This window comes from Aotus nancymaae, unplaced genomic scaffold (genome assembly GCF_030222135.1).
Source record: "Aotus nancymaae isolate 86718 unplaced genomic scaffold, 86718_ANA_hifiasm-v0.15.2.pri h1tg000053l, whole genome shotgun sequence".
Classification (NCBI taxonomy): domain Eukaryota; kingdom Metazoa; phylum Chordata; class Mammalia; order Primates; family Aotidae; genus Aotus; species Aotus nancymaae.
The window spans coordinates 8,160,694-8,183,532 of NW_026988467.1; the positions used below are offsets into that span (position 1 = coordinate 8,160,694).

At 49.5% G+C, this 22,839-nt stretch overlaps 1 pseudogene; it reads right to left on the reverse strand.

Moving 5' to 3' along the window:
* Window positions 1-21,611: 21,611 nt before the first annotated feature.
* LOC135269509 (cofilin-1-like) lies at window positions 21,612-22,401 on the reverse strand (annotated as a pseudogene).
* Window positions 22,402-22,839: the final 438 nt, after the last annotated feature.

Genomic DNA, 22,839 nt, shown 5'->3' on the forward strand with positions numbered 1-22,839 from the left:
AGTCTAAGCTTTGCGGTGGGGCCTGAGAAGGACGGGTATTCACGAGGCTGTCAGAGAAGCATGACCGCAGAGAGGAAGGGAAAAAGGAGGAGCGGGGTAGTTCCTGAAATTCCTTCCCCACTCCAGACCACAGCCCCACTTGGGAAAAACTCTGAACTGGGTCAAGGAAGGGAGGACAAAGAAATGAAGGAGTCCAGGTGCGGTGGCTCACGCCTGTAATCCCAGGACTTTGGGAGGCCAAGGCAGGCAGATCACCTGAGGTCGGGAGTTCAAGACCAACCTGCCCAACATGGAGAAACCCCTAAAAATACAAAATTAGCCGGGCGTGGTGGTGCACGCCTGTAATCCCAGCTACCCAGGAGGCTGAGGCAGGAGAATCGCTTGAACTTGGGAGGCGGAGGTCACAGTGAGCTGAGCTCGCACCATTGCACTCTAGCCCGAGCAAAAAGAGTGAAACTCCATCTCAAAAAAAAAAAAAAAAAAAAAGAAAATGGGAAGTGGAGATAGGGAAGAAAAGACAAGGAAAAAAAAACTGAGCCAAACTGCAGGGCTGGTTGTCCCCTTGCAGGACCCCTGGAGTGAAATTTAAGTAAGAAGAATGCTGGGCACGGTAGCTCTTGCCTATAATCTCAACTCATTGGGACAGTGAGGCAGGAGGATGGCTTGTGCCTGGGAGTTCCAGACCAGCCTGGGCAACATGGTGAAACCCCATCTTCTATGATAAAATACAAAAATTAACTGGGTGTAGCGGATCACTTGAGGTCAGAAGCTCAAGACCAGCCTGGCCAACATGGTAAAACCCCACCTCTACTAAAAAATATTTAAAAATTGGCTGAGCGTGGTGCCACATCACATGCCTGTAATCCCAGCTACTCGGAAGGCTGAGGCAGGAGAATTGCTTGAACCTGGGAGGCAGAAGTTGCAGTGAACCAAGACTGCACCGCCGTGCTCCAGCCTGGGTGACAGAGCAAGGCTCTGTCTCAAAAAAGAAAAAAGAAAAAGAAAAGGAAAAAAAAATACAAAAATATTTTACTTCTGTAAATTTTACTTCTGTAAATTTACGGTCTTGTGAGCCCATAACAGGCCTGTGCAAGTGAGGGCTGTCAGTCAACCTCTGCAACTCCTCAGCTCCATTTATTCACTTAATTAAGCACTTACAGAGTACCTACTATGTGCCAGGCCCTGGGGGAAGCCTGTGGGTGTGACTCCCTCTCCCCAGAGACTCCAGGTCTAGCAGGAGATGATGTGTGAATGGGCACATTGTGAGTCAGTGTTGGCAATGATAGAAGCAGGTCCTCTGCACAGAGAAGGGGGGATTCTCAGGAGGACTGCCTGGAAGAGGCAGCATCTGAGCTGGGCAGCCTTTTGAGATCCATGCCAATAAACTCCATAAGGGCAGAGACTTCTGGTCTCCCTCAGCTCAGTTTCTACAGAGGAATAATAGTGCAGTGTCTCCTTATTTCACATCTGAGCTCAGGCTTAGCTCCTTAAATCTCCCTCAAAAAAAAAAGTTTCCCAAACCCACCTCCTTCTCCACAAAGCAGGCCGAGTATTGAGCTCGAAAAATGAAGTCACCATCTGAAGTTGAATGCAGGAAGTATCCACATTTAGCAAGAGAAGAATCCAGGTCGTCAGGGGCCCTCCAGGTGCCTAGAATGAGAAAGGGACAGAAATGCGGGTTGAGCTTGTGGAGGCGGCTTCTCTGGCTGGGTCAGAAACATCAGACTCGGCAGATAGAAACTGCTCTGCCTGGAAGCTTCTTACCCGGAGGGAATAAAAATAGTGGTATTTTTTGTTTTGTTTTTTTTTGAGATGGAGTCTCTGTTGCCCAGGCTGGAGTGCAGTGGTTTGATCTCGGGTCACTGCAACCTCCATCTCCCGGGTTCAAGCGATTCTTCTGCCTCAGCTTCCCAAGTAGCTGGGACGACAGGCACCCACCACCACCTGCAGCTAATTTTTTGTATTTTTTTTTAAGCCAGTCAAATTTAGCAGTGGGGGGGTTGTATACCAACTTTTAATGACACTAATGTTAATAAGTTCTGATAACCCACTACTGTCGGACCACCCAATTTTTTGTATTTTTAGTAGAGATGGGATTTCACCATGTTGGCCAGGCTGGTCTTGATCTCCTGACCTCGTGATCCACCCGCCTCGGCTTCCCAAAGTGCTGGGATTACAGGCATAAGCCACCGCACCTGGCCAAAACAGCAGTAATTTTAAAAAGTCTGGAAAGGCATATACCAACGGGAAAGCCCTATGACTCTTCATTCAAGGTATATCCAGAATCCGACCCTGCCTCCCTATGGGAGTCCTCAACCTGTGTCACTGCGGCTGCCCCCTCCCACGTCCCCTGGCTTCCTCCATCATCCCTGTTGTGTATATTTCATGCAGCAGCCTGTGGGATCCTGTTCAAAACTTAGGCATATTGTGTCTCTCCTCTGTTCAAACTGCTTCATTGCTGGCCAGACGCAGTGGTTCACACCTCTAATCCCAGCACTTCGGGAGGCCACGGTGGGAAGATCACCTGAGCTCAGGAGTTCGAGACCAGCCTGGCCAACATGGTGAAACCCCATCTCTACTAAAAATACAAAAATTAGCCAGGTCTGGTGGCGCATGCCTGTAATTCCAGCTACTTGGGAGGTTGAGGCATAAGAATCACTTGAACCCAGGAGGTGGAGGTTGTAGTGAGCCAAGGTCACACCACTGCACTCCAGCCTGGAGACAGAGGGAGACTCCATCTCAAAAATATAAATAAATAAAAATACAAAAATTAGCCCAGCGTGGTAGTGAGCACCTGTAATCCCAGCTACTCTGGAGGCTGAGGCAGGAGAATCGCTTGAACCCGGGAGGCAGAGGTTGCAGTGAGCTGGGATTGCACCACTGCATTCCAGCCTGGGCAACAAAGTGAGACTCTGTCTCAAAAAATAAATACCCAGTTGTTGAATGAGCAAAAAATAAAGGGGGCTATCTGTGGGTAGAGGGATTACGAGCAGTTTTGATTATCTCCTTTGGATTGCCTCTAGTTTCTGTAATCATCTTGTATTGCTTTTGTCATGATTATTTTCAAGGAACTTTTAAAGCTCTCAGTTTCATTTTAGAACACTTGACTCGATTGTGCATTTGATGGGAGATGAATATGCTATATCAGAAAACAGCTCCGGCAGCCCTTCTACGTGGGATTCTCTGGTGACACGCTTTCCTTTCAAAAGCGCTCAGCTTCCACCGCTATCTTTAGCAAGAGATCAAGGCCGAGCCTCTGGCGGGGGAAGGCTCTGAAAGGTAGCTCGCTGGGGAAATAAAGCGTCTGAGCTGGGATGTGCAAATTGACCTGGATCGTTTTAGTTTTGCATTCACGTTTGCACTTTGTAAATATTTGCCTGGCACCCTGCTGCTCACACCTGCTGGCTGTCCCCTCAAGTTTATGGAAGGCAGCAGGCATCGCCATTTCTCCATCCCCACCTGGCGCTGCGTGAAATGAAAACTCTCCCTCAAAAGCCACAGGTGTCTCTGACAGCGCCTAAAACTAATGGCCTGTGGCTGGCCACTGTGACTAATTCTCTGATTATTGACTTTATGATTTTACGCTTAAAACTTCTTTATAATAACACACAGAAATGTTTAATGGGCTCTATCCAGAGCCATAAAAATTACTTATTGAACAAGCGTTTTAAAACTATTAATCTATTGTTTTCCATTAATAATGGCTCTCCAAAGAACAGGCGACAGCTTAATGTATCCACAGCTTTTCTCCTGGAAAAGTGGCCTTTTAATACACAAATGCCTCTCCTGAGGCGGCCTGGGCTGGCTGGCTGGCCAATGAGTGGCTGACCCTCCCAGGGCAGATTAAGGCCTTACCAGTCCCAAAAGGTGCTTTAGGAATTTCCAGAATGAGCAGGGTCCCTGGGAGGTTTTCCTAGACTTTGGGAGAGATTGGAAGGCCTCCCTCCTCCATTTCTCTTTTTCTGTGCAAAAGAGAGGAGGAATCTGGGGTCTCCCTTTGCAGCCACTGAGGTGGAGAGCATGGAGGGAGGCAGGCTATTTGCTCCTCTCTCTACCCGTGTTACCTCCCAAAGATTCCAGAAGGTTCCAGGTGCCCTGATGGCACCCAACTCTTTCCTACTTTTTCTGTTGGCAAGCTCATGGCAGAACGGTTTCTGAAAGTGACACTATGCCCTTGTTTTTTGCTATTTTAGGCGCGCTCTTCTTCCGCCAAGCATGTGGCGGGTCCCATTTCTCTCAAGTGTGTGAGAATCACCCCTTTAGTCTCACTTCCACCTTTGCGGAGTGATTTAGATTTTGGAGCATATCGGCACCAGATGGGTGCTTCTTCCAGGACTCTGGGCCACTTATTCATTCAACAAATATTTATTGGGAATCTCCTAAGCACCAGGCAGTGTTCTCAGTTCTGAAGACACAGATGTAAACAAAAAGCACGTGGGCCGCACCCTCACAGCGCTGCCTTCTGTTGGGAAGAGGGGTGCAGATGACAAGCTTGGGAATAATGGCAGGAGATCTTCTTACAAGTGAGGAGTGCCGGGATTGTGACTATGGTGGGCGTGTACCACTTTAGAGAGCCTGGAGCGGCTGCGGGAGGAGGTGGCCTTTGAGCAGAGATTTGAGTGATGCCCAGGAACCTGCAAGAGCCTTGGGGGAGGAGCATCGCGGGCAGGGGGAGGAGCATCGCGGGCAGTGGGTGGAGTATCACAGGCAGGAGAAGGAGCATCGCAGGCAGCAGGAGGAGAACTACAGGCAGGGGAAGACCACACAAAAGCCCAGCACAGGCCCCGCCCAGCTTTGGACTGCCTCTTACCTGGCAAGTGCAAGGCCCTGCCCAGCCACCGCCTCAGCCCCTCCACGTGGCTCCTCGGGATCCACAGGGTCATGTAGTCTGAGAAGCACTCGACTGCGTCTGTCCAACAAGAAGATGCTTCTGATAAGGAAGAAAGGGAGGAAGGGAGGAAGGAAAGAAGGAAGGAAGGAAGGAAGGACAGACTTACCCAAGGAAGGAAGGAAGGGAGGGCTCCTCAAGGAAGGAAGGGTCGGGGGGGGGCTCCTCCAGCCTTGCTTCAGTGGAATAGGAAAGGGCATGTAGGACTCGTACTGTCCTAACAGAGAGTGACCTTTTACTCCATGCAGAGGTCACAGTTCACAGAATGTCCAAGGAGGAAGAACCTGTTGGGGAGGACCTCAAATTCCAGCATGCAGGCCAGGTACAGTGGCTCACGAGGTGAGTGGATCACTTGAGACCAGGAGTTTGAGAACAGCCTGGCCGACACAGTGAAACTCCATCTCTACTAAAAAATACAAAAATTAGCCGGGCATGGTGGTGCATGCCTGTAATCCCAGCTACTTGGGAGGCTGAGCCAGGAGAACTGCTGAGGCAAGTGGATCACTTAAGCTCAGAAGTTCGAGACCAGCCTAGGCAACATAGCAAGACCCCCATCTCTAAGAAAAAAATTTTGTTTAAATTAGCAGAGCATAGTGGTGTATTCCTGTAGTCCCAGCTACTCTGGAGGCTGAGGTGGGAAGACTGTGAGCCCAAGAGGCAGAGGCTGCAGTGAGTCCAGCCTGGGCGACAGAGAGACCCCATCTCAAAAAAAAAAAAAAAGCATAGGCACTGGTGTGTAGGCATCTGGGTTTGAATCCCACCTCTGTTCTCTGTGTTTGTGTGTGTGTGTGTGTGTGTGTGTGTGTGTACCCGTTGCTTGGTTTCAGTTTATTTCTGTGAATTAATTGTATGATAATGATGGTGAGGATAGTAATAATAGTGATGGTAGAAGTGGGATGATATTGATGGTGATGGTGGTGGTGGTGATGATGGTGATTGTGGTGGTGGTGATGGTGGTGATGGCAGTGATAATGATGGTGATGGTGTGGTGATGGTGGTGGTGGTGATGGTGGTGATGGTGGTGGTGATGGTGGTGATGGCAGTGATAATGATGGTGGTGGTGGTGGTGATGGTGGTGATGGCGGTGATAACGATGGTGATGATGGTGGTGATGGTGGTGGTGATGGTGATGGTGGTGGTGATGGTGGTGGCGGTGATGGTGATGGTGGTGATGGTGGTGGTGGTGGTGGTGGTGATGGTGGTGGTGGTGGTGATGGTGGTGGTGATGGTGGTGGTGGTGATGGTGATGGTGGTGATGGTGGTGGTGGTGGTGATGGTGGTGGTGATGGTGGTGGTGGTGGTGGTGATGGTGATGGTGGTGATGGTGGTGGTGGTGGTGATGGTGGTGGTGATGGTGGTGGCGGTGATGGTGCTGGTGGTGATGGTGGTGGTGATAGTGATGGTGGTGGTGGTGATGGTGGTGGTGATGGTGGTGGTGGTGATGATGTGGTGGTGGTGGTGGTGATGGTGATAATGGTCATGATGATGGTGATAATAGTGATGTGATGATGATGGTGATTATGGTGGCAATGGTGGTGGTGATGATGGTGGTAGTAATGATGGCGATGTTGGTGCTAGTGATGATGGTGATGAAGATAACAATAGTGGTGATGATTATGGTGATGGTGGTGGTGATGATGGTGGAGGTGGTGGTGATGTGGTGATGTGGTGATGGTCATGATGATGGTGATAATAATGATGTGATGATGGTGATTATGGTGGTCCTAGTGATGATGGTGATGATGATGGTAATAGTCATGGTAATAATTGTGGTGATGATGGTGATGGTTATGGTGGTGATGATGATGGTGACAGTGAGCATGGTAATGATGGTAATAGTGATGGTGATGATGATGGTGATGGTGGTGACGGTAGTTGTGACGATGATGATGGTGCTAGTGGTGCTAGTGATGGTGATGATGGTGGTGGTGATAGTGATGGTGGGGTGGTGCTGGTGATGACGATGGTGATGGTAATGGTGGCGATGGTGGTGATGGCAATGATGGGACTTCATAGAGAAGACTTTAATGAGTTAATGCATATTAAAGCCTTTACAGGGTGCTCATCACAGAGCACATGCCTAAACATGACAGCTCTTTTTTCTTTTTGAGATGGAGTTTCACTCTTGTTGCCCAGGCTGGAATGCGATGGCGTGATCTTGGCTCACTGCAGCCTCTGCCTCCTAGGTTCAAGCGATTCTCCTGCCTCAGCCTTCAGAGTAGCTGAGATTAGAAGCATGCACCACCACACCCAGCTAATTTTGTATTTTTAGTAGAAACAGGGTTTCTCCACGTTGTTCAGGCTAGTCTTGTACTCCTGACCTCAGGTGATTCGCCCGCCTCGGTCTCCCAAAGTGCTGGGATTACAGGCGTGAGCCACCGCGCCCGGCCGACAGCTTTTAAAATAATAACAATTACTGTCATCCAGAGATGAAAGGACTTATCCAGGAACAAAGCAGCAGGACCAGTGGCCTAAACTCCCTGCCATCATTTTCTAGCTCATCACAGAGCCAGACAGAGTATTAGAGAAATCGGGTAAATGTTAGAATATACGCGATGCTGAATCAATAACGAACCCAATGTTGTGTGCTTCTGCGGGTCTGAGACGTCTGTCTGACTCCTACAGGCCTCAGGGCTTCATTGTGGACACAGTTTCCCAGGGGAAACTGAGAGGTGTCCCCTGAATCTACTGGCATGGAAATGGGATACTCATGTGCACTTTAAAAAATACGGGCCAGGTGCAGTGACTGGCTACTCAGGAGGCTGAGGCAGGAGAATTGCTTGAACCCGGGAGGTGGAGGTTGCAGTGAGCTGAGATCGCACCATTGCACTCCAGCCTAGGCAACAGAGCAAGACTCTGTCTCAGAAGAAAAAAAAAAAAGATGAAATGAGATGATGCATGTGAAACCCTCAGCACAGGGCCAAGCCCAGAATGAGTGTTCAACAAAGACGTGTTACTCCCACAGTGTCATCTGTCTACAGGGTGCCTAAGTGCAGAGGCTCCAGAGGTGAAATCCTGGCTCTACCACTCACTGCTACGGGAACTCAGACAAGTCACTCACTCCTCTGGACCTCACTTCGTCATCTAAAAGTCTTGTCAGGATAAGTTAAATCATAGAAACAAATCCCCCAAGACAGGCCTGGCACACGACACACGCTCCCTGTGCTGGTTTTTATAATTGAAACGTGCACCGAGCTCTGAGTCAGAGGCCAGGCCCAGCCCTCACTCTTGGCCCCAGTCAGCCACGCGAGCTCCAGCACTCGGCCTGCAGAAATGTCGCTTCCTGAAATCCACGCTTTGGTGAAGGCTTCGGAAGGCTTTCTCACTTCTGAAGTTGCCCAGCGTCACCCAGCAGGTTGGTTCTCAGTCTGCTCGCTGGGGAAATGCCCAAAGCCTGATGCCAACCGTAAAAGCATGATTGATTTACCTGTCGAAACTTCCGGTGCAGAGCTTGGCTTGTCCCTGTCTGACCTGAAGGAGAGGCTCCATGGGAACACCGTGGGCTGAACGCAGGCAAGACAGACGGCCCTGTGGGAGAGGAGGGAAGGGCGTGGGGAGAGTCACCGCCCAGCCGCTGCCTCATCTACCTTCATTCACTCATTTCTTTTGAGTGCCTACTATGTGCAATGGCCAAAAGACAAAAAACCAACAAACCAACTGTAAGTAAAGAAAAAGATGAACGAGCTGGGCGTGGTGGCTCACACCTGTAATCCCAGCACTTTGGGAGGCCGAGGCGGGTGGATAATGAGGTCAGGAGTTCAAGACCAGCCTGGCCAACATGGTGAAACCTGTCTCTACTAAAAACACAAAAAATTAGCTGGGTGTAGTGGCAGGTGCCTGTTATCTCAGCTACTCAGGAGGTTGAGGCAGGAGAATCACTTGAACCCAGGAGGCAGAGATTGTAATGAGCCGAGATTGTGCCATTGCACTCCAGCCCAGGAGACAGAGACTCCATCTTAAAAAAAAAAAAAAGAAATAGATGAACAAAATAATCTCAGATGATAACCAGGCTTGGAAGAAAATGAAACAGAGTGGTGAGATATGGAGACCTGAGAGGACCTCTGATGGGAAGGTCAGTGTGAAAAGATCATTCTCAAAAAAGGTAACATATATTTTAGGCCGGGTGCGATGACTCATGCCTGTAATCCCAACACTTTGGGAGGCTTAGGCAGGGGTGGACTGCTCGAGCCAGAGTTCAAGATCAGCCTGGGCAACATGGTGAAACCCCATCTCTACTAAAATACAAAAATTAGCCAGGTTTGGTGGCAGGCACCTGTAATTTCAGCTACCTGGGAGGCTGAAGCAGGAGAATTGCTTGAACCTGGTAGGCGGAGATTGCAGTGAGCCAAGATCTCACCACTGCACTCCAGCCTGGATGACAGAGTGAGACTCCATCTCCAATAAATAATAAGTAAAATGATGAATCTGTATTAAAGATTTTATTAACTCATTATTAGTGAGGGAACCAGGCAGAGGTTACAACCAGTTCAAAAGAGAAGAAAGAACAGATACATTTCTAGATCAGAAATGTTCAAATGAATTTGCAAATAGCCACCAAACTGGCTTCTTCCACAGTGGAGAAGGGAGACCAATGGAGCCTCCCCGACCAAATGTATTTGCATGTCCGTAGACAGGCAGGGATTGCATTGCCATAGGTTCTCTATGACTTCGAGCACCATGAACTAGCACAAAGGCACTGACAGGCTGGAGTTAGACAGCAGGAAGCCTCTTATCCAAACAACGCTTAGTTTTCCATTGAAGACATCAATAACCTTCAAAAATAATCTTTTTGTTTATTCCAAATTTCTCTTTTTGTCAGATGCAGTAACTCACACCTGTAATCCCAGCACTTTGGGAGGCCGAGGCTGGTAGATCACCTGAGGTCAGGAGTTCGAGACCAACCTGGCCAACATGGTGAAACCTCGTCTGTACTAAAAATACAAAAATTATCCAGGCATGATGGCACATGCCTATAAGCCCAGCTACTTGGGAGGCTGAGGCAAGAGAATCACTTGAACCTGAGAGGTGGAGGTTGCAGTGAGCCAAGATTGCCCCACTGCACTCCAGCCTGGGCCACAGAGCCAGACCCTGTCTTAAAAAAAGAAAAAAAAAATAGATAATTTTTTTTTTTAACTGGCAGCCTTGACCTCCCAGGCTCAGGCCACCCTCCCACCTCAGCTTCCTGAGTAGTTGGGACTACAGGCACGTGCCAGCACATCCGGATAATTTTTTAGTATTTTTTTATGGAGACGGGGTTTCACCGTGTTGCCCAGGCTGGTTTCAAACTCCTGAGCTCAAGCAATCCACTCACCTCAGTCTCCCAAAGTGCTGGGATTACAGGCATGAGCCACTGCACTGGGCCCCCAAAGTTCTTTATGTCAGGTAAAACATCACTGAGTGGTGACATTTGAGCCAAGATGGTATGTATGTCACAGAGTCCTGCTGGGCATGGTGGCTTACGCCTATAATCCCAACACTTTGGGAGACTAAGGCAGGAGGATCACTTGAGCCCAGGAGTTTGAGACCAGCCGGGGCAATACAGCAAGACTTGATGTCTACGAAAAGAAATTTTAAATTAGCCTGGTGTGGTGGCATGCACTTGTGGTCCCAGCTACTCCGGAGGCTGAGGTGGGAGAATGGCTCGATCCTGGGAGGTCGAGGCTGCAGTGAGCAATGATCGTGTCACCACTCTCCAGCCTAGGTGAAAAAGCGAGACCCTGTCTCAAAAAAATAACAAAAAGGGTCCTGGCCAGGAGCAGTGGCTCACCTGTGTAATCCCAACACTTTGGGAGGCCGAGGTGGGCAGATCACCTGAGGTCGGGAGTTCGAGGCCAAACTGACCAACATGGAGAAACCCCATCTCTACTAAAAATACAAAATTAGCCAGGCATGGTGGCAGGCACCTGTAATCCCAGCTACTCGGGAGGCTGAGGCAGGAGAATCACTTGAACTCAGGAGGCGGAGGTTGCACTGAGCCAAGATCGCATCATTGCACTCCAACCTGGGCAACAAGAGTGAAACTCCATCTCAAAAAAAAAAAAAAAAAAAATTAGTCCCATGCAAAGACCTGAGGAAGGGCATTCCCAGCAGAGGAAATAGTCAGTGCAAAGGTGCAAAACAATAGAAAATGAGATGAATGTGTTTGTGTTGAAGGACTCAAAAGAAGGTCAGTGGAACTAGAGCCGGTGACAGAGGGGCCACTGGTGGGCAGAAAGGAGAGGGGCAGGGAGGAGCCACAAGGCAGGTTGGGGTTTTAACATGAAAAATTATGGAAAGCCTGGGAATACTGTAAACAGGGAAGGGAGAGGGTCACACTTTTTTTTTTTTGAGACTGAGTCTTTTGCTCTGTCACCCAGGCTGGGGTGCAGTGGCACAGTCTCGGCTCACTGCAATCTCTCCTTCCCTTTAAGCAATTCTTGTGCCTCAGACTCCCGAGTAGCTGAAATTACAGGTGCATGCCACCATGCCTGGCTAATTTTTGTATATTTAGTAGAGTTGGGGTTTCACCATGTTGGCCATGGCTGGTCTTGAACTCCTGGCCTCAAGTGATCCACCCACCTCAGCCTCTCAAAATGCTGGAATTAAAGGTGTGAGCCACTGCGCCCAGAGCAAGGATCTCACATTTTTATTAAAAAACTCTCTGGGCAGCTGAGACTGTAGCTATTTAAAATGAATGCAGGCAAGAACTAAACGTCCCACAAATAAGTTTTCCTTAGAGGAGTTCAGAAAATAATCCTGAAGCCAGAAGCTGGAAAGAAAGAGTGACAGTAACCGGGAGAGATGGCAGAATGTGGAGCGTTGAGAAAGCTCCTGCCTCCTGGTGGGGGTGAGGTTGGTTCAGCCACTCTTGAGAACTGGTAGAATCTACTAGAACTGAACGTTCCTCCACCCTGTGGCCCAGCATTTCCACTCCAACTGCAAGGCGAGCACGAGTGCATCAGGAGACACGCGCAAGACTGCTCATAGCAGTGCTATTATTTCCTGTAACCTGGAAACCACCCACATGCCCAGCAGTGGTAGAATGAACCCATTGTGGTCTATTCCTCCAATGGATTACTGAACTGCAACGAAAAGAAATAAAATACTATTGGACGGGCACAGTAGCTCATGCCTGTAATCCCAGTACTTTGGGAGGCTGAGGCAGGCAAATCACTTGAGGTCAGGGGTTCGAGACCAGCCTAGCCAACATGGCAAAACCCCATCTTTACCAAAAATACAAAAATTAGCCAAGTGTGGTGGTGCATGCCTGTAAACCCAGCTACTTGGGAGGCTGAGGCAGGTAAATCGCTTGAACCTGGGAGGTGGAGGTTGCAGTGAGCAGAGATCCATTGTGCTACTGCACTCCAGCCAGGGTAACAGGGCAAGACAAAGTCTCAAAAAAAAAAAAAAAAAGCAAGCAAGAAAGAAATGAACTACTGAAATATCCAATGACATGAATCTCAGAAACATTTTACTGAGGGAAAAAAAATCATACATAGACATATATACTCTTTGATTACATTTTTTTCGAGACTGAGTCTTGCTCTGTCACCCAGGCTGGAGTGCAGTGGCACAATATCGGCTCACCACCATGCCTGGCTAATTTTTGTATTTTTAGTAGAGACGGGGTTTCACCATGTTGCCCAGACTGGTCTCGAACTCCTTCCTCGGCTTCCCAAAGTGCTGGGATTACAGGCATGAGCCACTGTACCCGGCCATTTTTTTTTTTTTTTTTTTTTTGTAGAGACAGGGTCTCACTATGTTTCTCAGGCTACATTTCATGTGTGTAAGTTATTATTGCACCCTTTTAAATCTTATTTTGTTTTATTTTTATTTTTCATTTTTTTCTGAGATGAAGTCTTGCTCTGTCACCCAGGCTGGAGTGCAGTGGCGCGATCTCTGCTCACTGCAATCTCCGCCTCCCAGGTTCAAGCAATTCTCCTGCGTCAGCCTCCTGAGTATTCAGGATTACAGGTGCCCACCACCACACCCGGCTAAGTTTTTGTATTTTTAGTAAGGAGGGGGTTTCAGTGTGTTGGCCAGGCTGATCTCGAACTCCTGACCTTATGATCCACCCGCCTCAGCCTCCCAAAGTGCTGGGATTACAGGTGTGAGCCACCGCACCTGGATATTTTATTTTTATTTTTTATTATTCATCAAGATCTGTTATAGGGATATTATAACCTTTTAAAAAATTCTCCTTTAAAAAAATCAAAACAAAACACAAAACAAAAAAAGTTCTTCTTTAACAGGATTTATGATTTTCTGTATGTGTGAAACTTCAAATAAAAAAAGAAAGTTAGCTGGGCTCGGTGATTCACGCCTGTCATCCCAGCACTTTGGGAGGCCGAGGCGGGCTGATCACCTGAGGTCAGGAGTTCAAGACCAGCCTGGCCAACATGGTGAAACTCCATCTCTACTAAAAATACAAAAATTAGCTGGGCATGATGGCAGGCGCCTGTAATCCCAGCTACTTGGGAGGCTGAGGCAAGAGAATTCGCCTGAACCCAGGAGGCGGAGGTTGCAGTGAGCCAAGATTGCACTCCAGCCTGGGTGACAGAGCGAGACTCCATCTCAAAAAAAAAAAAAAAAAAAAGAACAAACTTGGGGAAGAGGAAGTGGCTGACTCTGGCATTGAGCCCCGTCCTTACTGGGGACCCCAACACTGCTATTACACAAGGAAAGCTGCCCAGAATCGGCCCAGCGGCTGGTGGGGGATGGACTGCTCTCTCCTCCGTCCGGTGCCTGCTCCTGTCCTCCTTGAGCACCCATCTGGAGAAAGATGTGGGTTTGGGTTTTCCCCCTCACTTCTCGGTCCAGCTGGGGCAGCCCCCAAACTGGCCCATCCCAGCCTGGGGGAGACATGATGCCTCCTTATGGGGCATCCGAGAGACGGCAGTGGGTCCCCAGAACAGGGCCCAGACCTCCCCCTTGCTCACCTGGCCCCACAAAGCCCCACTCAGCTTCTCCACTGTTTCATTGTCTACAGACTTCAACCTCACAAAACACCAAACAGAAGCTCTGCAGTCCACGGCAAAGGCCACAAGCCAGCTATTGTGACATTCACGCTGGCCTAGGAGGCTTCACTTCCCACTCCCAGGAGCTTTTTAAAGCATCAGCTGGGGAAGCGAGGTAGCAATTCTGTTGCCAAGGAAATGAGAGTTTGGCCAGGCGCAGTGACTCATGCCTGCAATCCCAACACTTTGGGAGGCCAAGACAGGAGGGTGGCTTGAGCCCAGGAGTTTAAGACCAGCCTGGGCAACATAGTGAGACTGTGTCTCTACAAAAAAAAAAAAAAAAAAAAAAAGTAAAAATTAGCCAAGTGTGATGGTGCATGCCTGCAGTCCCAGCTACTCAGGAGGCTACAGTGGGAAGATCACTTGAGTCCGGGAGTTAGAGATAACAGTGAGCTATAATCATGCCATTACACTCCAGCCTGGGCAACAGAGCAAGGCCCTATCTCAGGAAGAAAGAAAAGAAAGAGAAAGAGAGAGAGAAGGAGGGAGGGAGAGGAGAGAGGGAGGGAAAGAAAGAGAGAAAGAAAAAAGAAAGAAAGAAAGAGAGAGAGAGAGAGAGAAAGAAAGAAAAGGAAGGAAGGAAAATTTTCTCCCAATCCTTACAATCAAATAGCTAGTGACCATGACTCTTACCATTTGAAAACTCCTTGAAATCAAGCATCTTTTAGTCAACTTGACCCCCAATTTGTTTTAAGGACCCTCTAGGACAAGAAAGCATGTTCTGTTTTCTCCCAACTTTCTGGAAATCCTTCCCAAGATTGAATGACCGGAATTCCAGAACAAGGGATGACAGGAGCATGCGGAAGGTGGGAGGGACCGCGGCCGGGCCTCACCTGAGAAGGCCAGCCCTTCCCAAGGCGTCCGTGCACCTGGGCCGCCTCACCCACCTGGCCTCTCTTCCCTCTTAGATGCCAGGCTTCTGGATGGATTCTAATGGAAGATATTTGGTTTCTCCAAGGAGTGTGGGCACACTGAGCATGCCACTGGCTTCTCCCAATTCCTGAATAAGGGACACTTACCAGGCAACCGCCGGGGATCCCCACATCCTCAAGCTCAGCAGCTCTCTCCTGCCCTGGGAGAATTTCACCTGAAGCAGTTCCAAGCTCTTAAAGGAAGGGTCGGCCCCTCCCCTTCCCCTCCAGTGCAGGTCTCAAGGGTCACTCAGGTGCCAGAAAACACAGGTGGGTGCCAACACTCTCAGCTCCTCCCCATCCCTTTGCATGGATAAGATGAATTGCTTTAGCTGTGGGAGCTCAAAATAAGAATGCTGATCAGAAGGCTGAAGCTGGACAGGTGCCGTGGCTCACGCCTGTAATCCCAGCCCTTTGGGAGGCAAAGGCAGGTGGATCATCTGAGATCGGGAGTTCAAGACCAACCTGACTAACATGGAGAAACCCCATCTCTACTAAAAATACAAAATTAGTCAGGCATGGTGGCACACACCTGTAATCCCAACTACTCAGGAGGCTGAGGCAGGAGAATTGCTTGAACCTGGGAGGCGGAGGTTGCAGTGAGCCGAGATCACACCATTGTACTCCGGCCTGGGTGACAAGAACAAAACTCCATCTGAAAAAAATTAAAAATTAAAAAATAAGACCAGCCTTGGTGGCTCACGCCTGTTATCCCAGCACTTTGGGAGGCCGAGGTGCGTGGATCATGAGGTCAGGAGTTTGAGACCAGCCTAGCCAACATGGTAAAACCCTGTCTCTACTAAAAACACAAAAATTAGCTGGGCTTGGTGGCATGTCCCTGTAATCCCAGCTGCTCTGGAGGCTGAGGCAGAAGAATTGCTTAAACCTGGAAGGCGGAGGTTGCAGTGAGCTGAGATTGCACCACTGCACTCAAGCCTGGGCAATAAAACAAAACTCTGTCTCAAAAAAAAAAAAAGGGAGAGGAGATTAGGGCATGGACACATACGGAGGAATGACCATGTGGGGACACAGGGAGAAGACGGCAAGCTGCGAGTCAGAGAGAGGCCTCCGGAGAAACCAGCCCCGCCTGCACCTTGATCTTGGACTCCGGCCTCTAGAACTGTGAAGAAAGCAATTGGTGTATAAGCCTCCAGTCTGTGGTACTCTGTCACGGCAGCCCTGGCAAATGAATATGCCTGAAAAACGAGAATTTAGGACCAGATGGTTTCTAATACACTTTGCAAGTGAAAAAAAAATTCTTGATTTTAATTATGCCATTTTATCTGTGTGTATCCTTTTCTCCCCCTGCCCCAGAGATTTGCCATTATTGAAAGTGGAGGAAGCCAGGCGCGGTGGCTCATGCCTGTAATCCAGCACTTTAGGAGGCCAAGGCAGATGGATCACCTGATGTCAGGAGTTCAAGGCTAGCCTGGCCAACGTGGTGAAACCCCTCCCCCCCCCGCTACTAAAAATACAAACAATAGCCAGGTGTGGTGGGAGGTGCCTGTAATTACAGCTACGTGGGAGGCAGAGGCAGGAGAATCTATTGAACTCAGGAGGCAGAGGTTGCAGTGAGCCGAGATCGTGCCACTGCACTCCAGCCTGGGTGACAAGAGGGAAACTCCATCTCAAAAAAACAAAAAACAAAAAACCAGAAACTAATTATCTCCCAGGTTTAGAGGCCAGAAGTTCAAAATCCAGGTGTCAGCAGGGCCCTGATCTCTCTAAAGACCCCAGGGGAGGGTCCTTCCTTGCCTCTTCCTAGTTCCTAGTGGCTGGTGGGGTCCTGGGTGGTCCAGGGCTTGAGGCTGCATCACTCCCGTCTCTGCCTCCATCACCAGCACATGGTGCTCTGTGTATCTGTCCAAATTATTCTCTTTTTTTTTTTTTTGAGACACAGTCTCACTCTGTCACCTATGCTGGAGTGCAGTGGCACTAAGTGCTGGGATTACAGGCATGAGCCACCGCGCCCAGCCCAAATTTTCCTCTTCTTATAAAGACTCTAGTCACTGGATTAGGGGCCAGCCTAATCCATCATGACCTCCCCCAACCTGACTGCATCAGCAACAACCCTGTTTCCAAATAAGTTTCCACATTCCCACATATCCGGGATTTGGACTTTTTTTTCTTTCAGACAAGGTCCTACTCTTTTACCCAAACATGAGTGCAATGGTGCAATCACGGTTCACTGCAGCCTTGACCTCTTGGGTTCAAGCAATCCTCCTGTTTCAGTCTCCAGAGTAACTGAGAGTACAGGCACACGCCACCATGCTTGGATGATTTTTAAATTGCTTTAGAGACAAAAGAGACCAGAGGGCCAGGCATGGTGGCTCATGCCTATAATCCCAGCACTTTGGGTGGCTGAGGTGGGCAGATCACTTGAGGACAGGGGTTCGAGGCCAGGCTGGCCAACATGGTAAAACCCTATCTCTACTAAAAATACAAAAATTAGCCAGGCATCATGGCACATATCTGTAATTCCAGCTACTCGGAAGGCTGAGGCACAAGAATTGTCAGAAGTTGTAGTGAGCTGAGATCACACCACTGCACTCCAGCCTGGGTGACAGAGCAAGACCTTGTCTCAGAAAACAAACAAATGGCCAGACGCAGTGGCTCACGCCTGTAATCCCAGCACTTTGAGAGGCTGAGGCAGGCGGATCATGAGATCAAGGGATCGAGACCATCCTGGCTAACATGGTGAAACCCCGTCTCTACTAAAAACACAAAAAAATTAGCTGGGTGTGGTGGCACACGCCTGTAGTCCCAGCTACTTGGGAGACTGGAACAGGGGAATCGCTTGAACCTGGGAGGCAGAAGTTGCAGTGAGCTGAGACTGTGCCACTGCACTCCAGCCTGGGCGACAGAATGAGACTCCATCTCAAAACAAACAAACAAAAGAGAGACCAGAGGTCTCTGAGACAGGGTCTCCACAAAAGAGACCACTGTGTTGCCCAGGCCTGTCTCAAACTCCTAGGCTCAAATGATTCTCCCACCTCAGCCTTCCAAAGTGCTAAGATTACAGGCGTGAGCCACAGCACCGGGCCTGTTTCTCTTTTTAACTCATCCTTTTGTTGATCAACTTTTCCTGCCGGGCGCAGTGGCGCATGTCTGTAGTCCCAGCTACTCAGGAGGCTGAGGTGGGAGGATCACTTGAACCCAGGGGTTCTGAGCTGTAGTGTGCTATGCCGATTGGGTGTCCGCACTAAGTTTGGCATCAGTATGGTGACCTCCCGGGAGTGGGGGACCACCAGGTGGCCTAAGGAGGGGTGAACCGGCCCAGGTCGGAAACAGAGCAGGTCAAAACTCCTATGCTGATCAGTAGTGGGATCGCGCCCGTGAATAGCCACTGCACTCCAGCCTGGGCAACAGAGGGAAACCCTATCTCTAAAAAAAAAACTTTTCTTTTAATCCCAAGTTTTTCGGGATGCATCATGAGCCACCTGAGCAGACATGGAGTTGGAAGGGCAGCCCCAGTGCGCTGCATGGAAGCTGGTTGTCACCAGGGTCTGTTCACGCTCAGGTGAAAGGCCCTCATCACACCAAACAGAAGCAGCCAGGAGCAGAACACACAGCTGGTGAAACCCTCACAGGCCCTGGAGGAGGCCCAGATGCCCTGGGCCGCTGCATACGGCCTCACACAGGAATGCCAAGACCAGGGCAAACATCAGAGAGCCCACTCAGAGAGCTGCAAGGACCACCCCAGAGCTGATGTTTAAGTCTTAAAAAGAGAAGAAGAAACAGGAATTGAAAAACAGGTTTTCTTCCTTATTCTGATATCCTAAACCCCATTCCTCCTACACACACACACACACACACACACACACACACACCCCTATAAACATAGCCACAGACATCTCTATATACATACCCTGAAACCCACCTACATACACACCCCTATAGAAAACGCTTACACATATGCCCCACATACTCCTAGAAATGCGTGTACCCCTCCCCCCAACAGACACATACAGTAGGGGCTCCTGTCTTACATGTATATACATATATATATATATATATTTTTTTTTTTTTTTGAGACGGAGTCTTGCTGTGTCACCCAGGCTGAAGTGCAGTGACATGATTTCAGCTCATTGCAACCTCCGCCTCCCGGGTTCAAGCGATTCTCCTGCCTCAGCCTCCCAAGTAGCTGGGATTACAGGCATCAGTCACCATGCCCAGCTAATTTTTTTTTATTTTTAGTAGAGATGCGGTTTCACCATCTTGGCCAGGCTAATGTTGAACTCCTGACCTCGTGGTTCACCCACCTCAACCTCCCAAAGTGCTGGGATTACAGGTGTGAGCCACCGTGCACGGCCTGGTTTTAGATATTTTTAGAGAAAGCAATTTCATTGGGGTCTTTTCAGTGGAGCTCAAATTTCATTTCTCCATTTTTTTTTAAATGAAGTCTCACTCTCGGCCTCCAAGCTGGAGTACAAAGGCGTGATCTCAGCTCACTGCAACCTCTGCCTCCCAGGTTCAAGTGATTCTCCTGCCTCATCCTCCCGAGTAGCTGGGATTACAGCCACCTGCCAACATGCCCAGCTAATTTTTGTTTTTTAGTAGAGACAGGGTTTCACCATGTTGGCCAGGCTAGTCTCAAACCCCTGATCTCAGGTGATCTGCCTGCCTCGGCCCCCCAAAGCGCTGGGATTACAGGCATGAGCCACCATGCCCGGCCGAAAATCACATTTTCAAAATAGCTCTTATGAATTGGTCGGAAGCCACGGGAATTGGCCAAGTCAGCGTCTGCATGGTTTTCACCATGATTTTTTCACCTTCGTCGGCAATCGCCAGGATTTTCTTAACACCTTTCTTCTCTTGCAAATACCCACTGAGCTGGTTTTTCAAAAGCAGAAACCATGGACCCACACACTGGTCTCCTTTGATACTTAGAGGTCAGAGATTAATAAAAATACACATATTGATTCCGATTGCCAAGCTTCCCGGGCCTTTGCAGTGTCCGTCTCGGTGAGACTCGGCACTATTACTTACCACTTTTATGAGGAGGAAAGCAACCCTTCACCAAACCATTACAAGCTCGCTGAAGCTCCACCTGGTCAGTCGGCCACAAAACACACTGAACAACTAGACACTTCTTTGCCTGGGAAGCAGAAGGTGAAGGGGCAATGCACCCTGACAGCAAAACACGGTCTTTTTTGCTCTATTAGAATCATGAGGCTGGGCCAGGCATGGTGGCTCACACCTATAATCCAAGTACTTTGGGAGGCTGAGGTGGGCGGATCACCTAAGGTTAGGAGTTTGAGACCATCCTGACCAACATGGAGAAACCCCATCTCTACTAAAAATACAAAAATTAGCTGGACGTGGTGGTGGGCACCTGTAATTCCAGCTACTCAGGAGGCTGAGGTGCAAGAATCGCTTGAACCCGGGAAACGGAGGTTACAGTGAACTGAGATTTTGCCACTGCACTCCAGCCTGTTTGCCAGGGCACTCCAGCCTGGGCAACAGAGTGAGACCCTGTCTCAAAAGAAAAGAAGCATGATTCAGGCTGGGCGTGGTAGCTCACGCCTGTAATCCCAGCACTTTGGGAGGCTGAGGTGGGTGGATAACCTAAGGCTAGGAGTTCGAGACCATCCTGCCCAACATGGAGAAACCCCATCTCTACTAAAAATCCAAAAATTAGCCGGATGTGGTGGTGAGCACCTGTAATTCCAGCTACTCAGGGGGCTAAGGTGCAAGAATCGCTTGAACCTGGGAGGCGGAGGTTACAGTGAGCTGAGATTTCACCACTTCACTCCAGCCCGGGCAACAGAGTAAGACCCTGTCTCAAAAAGAAAAGAAGCATGATTCAGGCCGGGCGCGGTGGCTCACGCCTGTAATCCCAGCAGAATTTCTTAAGCCTAGTAGTTCAAGAGCAGCCTGGGCAATAAAGTGAGACCCCTGTCTCTACAAAACAAAATTTAAAAAACTAACCAAGCATGGTAATGCTTGCCTATGGTCCCAGCTATTGGAGAGGCTGACGTGGCTGAGGCAGGAGGATCACTTAATCCCAGGAGGTTGAGGCTGCACTAAGCCATGATCCAGCCTGGGTTCTACTTCCATGAGTGGCTGTGACCAGGGGAAAAGGGAGAGGGACCAGCTGGCAAGGGGAGGGTCATCTCACAACATTCCATTCATACACAGACAAGTATAAAGTCACTGTTGTGGTTAGGAGTTGGCAACACTGGGAGGTGGAAGAACCGGTGGGCAGCAGGGCTATTGTTAAAAAAATACAGTCCCCTCCCCTAAACTGGGGTCTCTGGGGACAACTTAGTCAGCTTCAACCCAAGAGGAATCAGAAGATCAAAATTGGTTTGGGGCTGGATGCAGTGGCTCATGTCTATAATCCCAGCACCTTGGGAGGTTGAGGTGGGAGGATCACTTGAGCCCAGGAGTTCAAGACCAGCCTGGGCAACAGAGCAAAACCTGTCTCTACAAAAAGTATAAAAATTAGCCAGGTGTGGTGACACGCACCTGTAGTCTCAGCTACTCCAGAGGCAGAGGTGGGAAGATTGCTTGAGGTCAAGGCTGCAGTGAGCTGTGATTGCACCACTGCACTCCAGCCTGAGCGACAGAGTTAGACCCTGTCTCCGATTTAAAAAAAAAAAAAAAAAAAAGTGGTTTGGGAAGGCCAGAACCATCAAGAATAGCGAAAGAAAATTCAGGTGCTGGGAAGGCCCTGAGGTGGCGGGCTGTTTGGAAGGGATTGCCTTCCCTATGCTGGGATCCTCCCAGCACTTCAGGTTTGGCAGGAAGGGAGCAGCCTCCAACCCCCAAAAGCAGGCTGCCAGATCCTTCAGGCCTGGAGCTGGAGGGGACTCACAAAGGTGTGCCCTCCAGGGAGATGACAGCACTGTTCCCAGCTTCTCTGCCGGGTGCCACGGTCCTTTACCTCCTTGTAGCAGTTCGCTTGTTCATGCTTAATCCCTGTCACCTTTTTTTTTTTTTTTTGAGACGAAGTCTCACTCTGTTGCCCAGGCTGGAGTACAGTGGTGCAATCTCAGCTCACTGCAACCTCCACCTCCTAGGTTCAAGCAACTCTCCTGCCTCAGCCTCCCGAGTAGCTGGATTACGACCCACGCCCAGCTAATTTTTGTATTTTTAGTACAGACAGAGTTTCACCATGTTGGCCAGGCTGGTCTCAAACTCCTGACCTCAAGTGATTGCCCGCCTTGGCCTCCCAAAATGCTGGGATTACAGGCATGAGCCACCACGCCCGGCCCATGTCAGCTTCCTGATGTCATCCTTAGAGCTGGCATAGATCATTTTGCCCTTAAGGGGTGCAGACTCAGGGGCCCAGAAGATAAACACCAGGTCCTCCTTGCTCTCCTTGGTCTCATAGGTTGCATCACCTCTGAGGGCGCAGCAGCAGCCTTTGTCTGCAGCATCTTGGCAAAGGTGGCATGGGGTGGTCAGTGGTCCAGCACACATCATCCACCAGGGTCTCCTCGCCCTCCTCCAGGGTGGTGTTCATCTCGTCCTCTGTCAGGCAGAAGAGCAACACCACTTTCCTGCGCTGCTTTGCCTCCTCTTGCGTGGAACATTTGCCCACCTTCAAGTCGGTAAACACCTTGATGACACCATCAGAGATGGCCACACCAGAGGCCATGTTTTCAGAAACGAAAAGGAGATAGCAGCCAGGTGCCAGGGCTCATACCTGCAATCCCAGCTTTGGAAGGCCACGGCAGGAGGATTGCTTGAGCCCAGAAGTTTGAGACCAGCCTGAGCAATATGGCAAGACCTGGTCTCTACAAAAAAAAATTTTTTTTAGTTAGTCTGGCATGGTGGCATGCACCTGTAGGCCCAGCAATTTGGGAGACTGAGAGGGGAGGATTGCTTGAGTCCAGCAGATCGAGGCTGCAGTGAGCCATGTTCACGACAGTGCACTCCAGCCTGAGCAACAGAGTGAGACCCTGTCTAAAAAAAAAAAAAAAGAAAAGAAAGAAAAGGAAGGCTGGGTGTGGTGGCTCCCACCTGTAATCCCAGCACTTTAAGGGAGGCAGAGGCAGGTGGATCACTGGAGGTCAGGAGTTGGAGACCAGTCTGA